General features: G+C 49.9%; 1 long non-coding RNA gene across 1 annotated transcript; it reads right to left on the bottom strand.

The window, feature by feature from the left end:
- Nucleotides 1-558: 558 nt before the first annotated feature.
- On the bottom strand, nucleotides 559-4,703 carry LOC144223734 (uncharacterized). Its single transcript, XR_013332807.1, has 2 exons — nucleotides 3,964-4,703; nucleotides 559-1,373 (listed from the first exon to the last, which is right to left on the bottom strand). It is a non-coding gene; the product is annotated as an uncharacterized LOC144223734 (long non-coding RNA).
- Between the last annotated feature and the right edge of the window lie 618 nt (nucleotides 4,704-5,321).

Raw genomic sequence — 5,321 nt, 5'->3', positions numbered from 1 at the left:
GCCGGCAGTGGGGAGCCACTGGAGGCCGAGACCTGGTGTTCCTCCCGAAGCTGGGACAACATCTGAACAAACAATGTTCGAGACATGTGTGCCTCCCCACCAGCTTCTACAGTTTGGACGCATTTCCATTCTCTTTCAGTGCACACGGGGAAGAATGGGAGGGTGGGCTCACTGCCGTTCCCTACCTCCGTGTGAAGAGCTAGCTGGCGTGCGCCCAGAATCAGGCACACAGCGAACAAAGCCTGGTAGGTGGGTAAGTGGGAGAGGACGCCAGGGCCAAATATGCCAGGACTACAGGAAGGTTTTCTGGATATACGGGAGGAAAAAAAAGATCAGCAAACATTTATATAGACTTAAATAGATACAGTGATGTATGTGTTCGGCGGCCTTATTCCTTTAATACCTGCCTACTTAAATTTGCGTGTGTGAAAAATAAGTTAAAATTGGCTTCATTCTGATTTTTTTTTTCTTTCAGCCTGAAATAAGCTTTGTCATGAAGCATGCAAAAATTGCATGCTCGGGTAAATATTATTTTTTCTTTGAAAGAAAGATGAACTATTCCGAGACTTCACATTGATTTATTGTTTTTCTTAAGTTTTTAGTTTTTATAAGAAAGATGCCACTTCTCTCTTGGTGCTTATTAGTAACTCTGATTCCTCTTGGTCTTAGATTGGTTTGGGAAGAAAATACACACTTCAGAGATATACTAGTCTGAGTGTGCAAGTTTAAACTCTAGTTCACAGAGAAAAACTTTGCAAAAGGTCCGGATTTAGCCTGACAACCTAGACTAATCCAGAGATTCCTCTTTTTTTGAGACCTAGGTTGCTAACAGGGCAGATGAGGCAGAAATCAGCCCTGTGGTTTAACATCCACCAGGTTACAGCACCAGGTAGGTGGCAGAGCACTGTGCTTAAGCACAAGTACCTGAGGTCCTGGAGTTCCAGGCTCAAACTCAGCTCTGTCCTTCTGGACAAAGTTACCTACCCTCAGTGTGGCTTAAGTTCTTTATGTTGTATTTTACAAAACGGAGGTGACACCTCAGTCTCTCTGTGAAGACTGAATGAGATGGAGCTCCTAGCACAGTGCCTGGCTTGGGTCCTTTCACTCATGTGACCACAATGGCACTGTCCAATGTTCCTCCAAAGGAACAGGAGACAGCCCCCTGGCTCAGGCCGTCAGGCAAGGAACAAGAAGCTTCTTTCAGGCAGCTCCAGCTCCCCAATCAGAATAGCTCTGTTTGCATGCTGGAGACTGTCCTAAGATGTTCACAAAGTTTACATTTCTTTTGCTTGAGACGAGAGCAAAATCTGGAAGGGCCATTTAAAATCTGTGCAGGAAGAGCTGCCAGAGCCACAGTGGTTCCAGTCTGCCATCTAGTGGACAAGAAGGGAAAGGAGCAATTTAGAGCGAAATAATTGACCGGAGGATTTTGTCAATGTCTGTTAACCAAAAAAAAAGCATTCTCTGATTAGTATATAATTTAAACTCTGTACTGAACTTGCTTACTAATAGGTTAATTTAACTTTTGTAAAGTAAAACAACTCCGTGTTCTAAACATTAAGCACTAAAAACTAAGTTCCCTAAAATGTTTTCATTTACAAACTGAGTCGTGAGGATTGTGGAAGGGAGAATGATCTTGAGATTTACCACCATGGCTTTTTCTGGTCCACCTTTTCCATTTAGATTATCTATTTCTGTAGAGTACTCTTTGCATTTATTTTGGCACACAGACTAGGAGTAGCTAGAGCCTGTGAGGACTGTCTCCCCTCAGATACTGACTGAAATCAGTGGGGAGATAAATCATTCTATTAATCTTTCAAAAATGTACAGCAACTTAAAATGCTGCTATAGCCAAGATGAACATTTGTTAAAGTCTACGTGCTTGAATTAGTCTTTTGCTAATTTATGTATGCACATATTTCCTGTTTTTATTTCTTTTTAAAAATTTTTTTGTTAATGTTTATTTTTGAGAGAGAGAATGTGAGCGGTGGAGATGCAGAGAGAGAGGGAGACAAAATCTGAAGCAGGCTCCAGGCTCTGAGCGGTTAGCGCAGAGCCTGATGAAGGGCCCAAACCCACAAACCGTGAGATTATAACCTGAGCCAAAGTCAGATGCTTAACTAAGCCACCCAGGCGCGCCTCCTCTGTCTTTATTTCTAAGGTCATTTCCTTATGTGTCTACGATTACTTCCATTTTTACCTAGGATGAAGACACTGGCAGCCAAATTTTCCCCAAAAGGTAGTGACAGAGCAGACCTGACGTGGCCAGTGTTTCTTTACTCTTGTCATTACTAACGATAATAACAGCAGGTGCTGGGGCGCCTGGGCGGCTCAGTCAGTTAAGCATCCAACTCATGGCTGTGAGTTTGAGCCCTGAGTTGGACTCTGCACTGAGCGCTGCAGAGCCTGCTTGGGATTCTGTCTCCCTCTCTCTCTCTGCCCTTCCCCAACTCAATCTTTCTCTCTCTCTCTCTCAAAATGAATAAACATTTAAAAAATATTAATAGCAGGTGCTATTTGAACTTCCATGATGCACCAGACATGTATATGTTCTAGATGTGCATAGTGCTAACCCTCTCACTAACTCTCTAAAATAGATATTATCTTCAGTGTAGGTGACAAACTGATGCTTGTGACCCACTGGGCAAATCCTGACTGTGCCAAATAATCATTGATTGGCTGACACTCCAAGGCATTTTCTTCTTCTGGAAAATGGAAAGCTTTGACTAAGGCCTGTTCTCTAAGGCTGTGCCTGATTCTAAGAACTCCTCTGCTGGGAGGTGTGGGCTTCCAGAGTAAAAAAGATTTTGTCCTTGCCACTAAGCAGCCCAGTGTCTCATGAAAAAGGATGCCCTAAGGGCACGCACAGAGTGGGATGGTGGTGTATCTTAGAACAGATGCCCTGGAAGGGACATGATGGCAGGCACCTGTGTGACTTCCCACAAAACACATTTTGCACTCTGTCCTTTACTTCTTTCTCTGTTTTACCTTTCCCATGTCCCTACCATTTTCCTTCTGTTTATTCTTTTCTTTCTTCCTCTGCCACGCCCTATAAGGGTGTTGTTTTACTTTTAAGTTTTTGGTTTCTTTTTAACATTTACTTATTACTGAGATACAGAAGATGAGTGGGGGAGGGGTAGAGAGAGGAGGAGACACAGAATTCAAATCAGGTTCCAGGCTCTGAGCTGTCAGCCCCGATATGGGGCTCAAACTCACAAACTGTGAGATCATGACCTGAGCCAAAGTCGGATGCTTAACCGACTGAGCCACCCAGGTGCCCCAATACAATGATGCTTTTTCTAACTGTGGGTTTTAATTCATTAGTAAAAATATCCCTTCAGTGGGTGTATACCAGCTTTAAAAAAATGAAATTACACAATTCAAACTACTAATGGGCATCACTCACTGGGGCGCCTGGGTGGCTTAGTCGGTTAAGCGTCCGACTTTCGTTTAGGTCATGATCTCGCGGTTCGTGGGTTCGAGCCCCGCGTCGGGCTCTGTGCTGACTGCTAGCTCAGAGCCTGGAGCCTGTTTCAGTCTGTGACTCCCTCTCTCTCTGACCCTCCCCTGCTCATGCTGTCTCTCTCTCTCTCTCTCTCTCTCCTAGAAATAAAAATAAAAACATTAAAAAAAAATTAAAAAAAAAAAGGGCATCACTCATACAGAGGGTAATGGATTTTTCCTTTAAATTTAATTTTTCATTTAAAAATTTTAATTCCAGTGTAGTTAACATACGGTGCGTTATTAGTTTAAGGTGTACAATATACTGATCCGACAGTCCCATACATTATTCAGTATTCTTCAAGACAAGCAGAGTCGTAATCTCTGAGGGTACTGTTTGGTGTAAAATTTGTTTTAATAGGTGTATCTGTGTTCGTGAATACACCATGTCAAGATGTAAACTTTATTTTAAGACATTAGGAAAACACGGCCCTAGACTAGAGTGGGGACCCCATCCCTTACCTGTGGAATTGCCAGCAAGGCCACATGGACAGTCCCCAGCAGGGAGGTGGCATCCGGGTCCTGAAGCGCTGGGAAGATCCCTTCTCTTTCGAGGCCCCGCAAATCCTTCCTGGAGGTAGGGAAAGGCCCAGGTGACCCTGAAATAATGCCGTCAACGAGTGGCCAAGTGTGTGACCTTTCGTGCCAGTCCGAGCGTCCCTTCCCCCTGGGGCAGGGCCCCGAGGAGAAAGAGGAAAGCAGGCACAGGCGCCTGATCATGATTTTCTCCCAGTTCCCGCGTTGCCCCCAGCCCTGCCGGCCCCTGGGTGCTCCATGGCTGGGAGAGATCTCAGAGCCTGGCCTCACCCCTGGCCTCCCGGCGGGTGGCTCCGCAGTCCCTGGCCAGGACCCCTAACCCCCACACCCCAGCCCAGCCGCCCGGCTTCGTCTGGGGCCACGGCCCCTGGAGATGCAGCCCTCTCGCTCACAGGCAAGGACAACACCCGAGTGTGGAAGAGGGAAGAACAAACAGTGAGCGAATTTGCAGCCGCTGCTCCTCTGACTTTCTTGGAATCGCAGGCCAACCAACAGAACTCAGGAGAGCGCTGCGGTGCCCGCGGGCCTGCTCGGCCCTGCGGGGACGCCACTGGTTTTCCGGCAAAAGCAGAGCGGGCGAGGGAAGGACGCCTGGGCACCCTCTGCCCCGAGAACTGACACTGGTTCTGGAACACCGCGGCTCCCGGGCTCCGCCGGGGCGCCCCACGCCGCCTCCCTGCCGGGCACTGCCTGCTGCGGACCCCGAGGGCGCGGCCCGCCCTTAAGCGGGAAAGCAGCCTAGGGGCCGCCTCGGACCCCGCGGATCAGCCGCCCTGGGGGTGGGGGTGGGGGAGAGACAGGGTCGCCTTCTAGAAGCCCAAAGAAGGGCCCACGACCTGCCCGCGGCGCCCACGCTCCCGCTGAGTGCCGCCCGAGAACCTGGGGGCTGCTCCACACGCCCCAAGCGCTCCAGGGACTCCCAGCAGACCCCCGCGAACTTCGAGGCTGCTTCACATGCGCCTGCGCGAGCGCCGCGGCTGGGGGCGATGCCCGCGAACCTCGGGACTGGGCCACACGCGCCTGCGCGAGCGCCGCGGCTGGGGGCGAAGCCCGCGAACCTCGGGACTGGGCCACACGCGCCTGCGCGAGCGCCGCGGCTGGGGGCGAAGCCCGCGAACCTCGGGACTGGGCCACACGCGCCTGCGCGAGCGCCGGGCCTCGGCGCGGTAGCCTTCGGGGCTGTTCAGGCGCCTGCGCGAGCGCTGGGCTCGGTACTGACGCCTGCGGAAGCCACGCCCCTGGGGCGCCTGGGTGGCTCAGTCGGTTAAGCGAGGCTACGCCCC

The sequence above is a fragment of the Crocuta crocuta genome, unplaced genomic scaffold (genome assembly GCF_008692635.1).
Source record: "Crocuta crocuta isolate KB4526 unplaced genomic scaffold, BGI_CrCroc_1.0 scaffold70, whole genome shotgun sequence".
NCBI classification, from domain to species: domain Eukaryota; kingdom Metazoa; phylum Chordata; class Mammalia; order Carnivora; family Hyaenidae; genus Crocuta; species Crocuta crocuta.
Note: the sequence above shows the minus strand (reverse complement) of the source record. Positions and strands in the feature narration are given on the sequence as shown.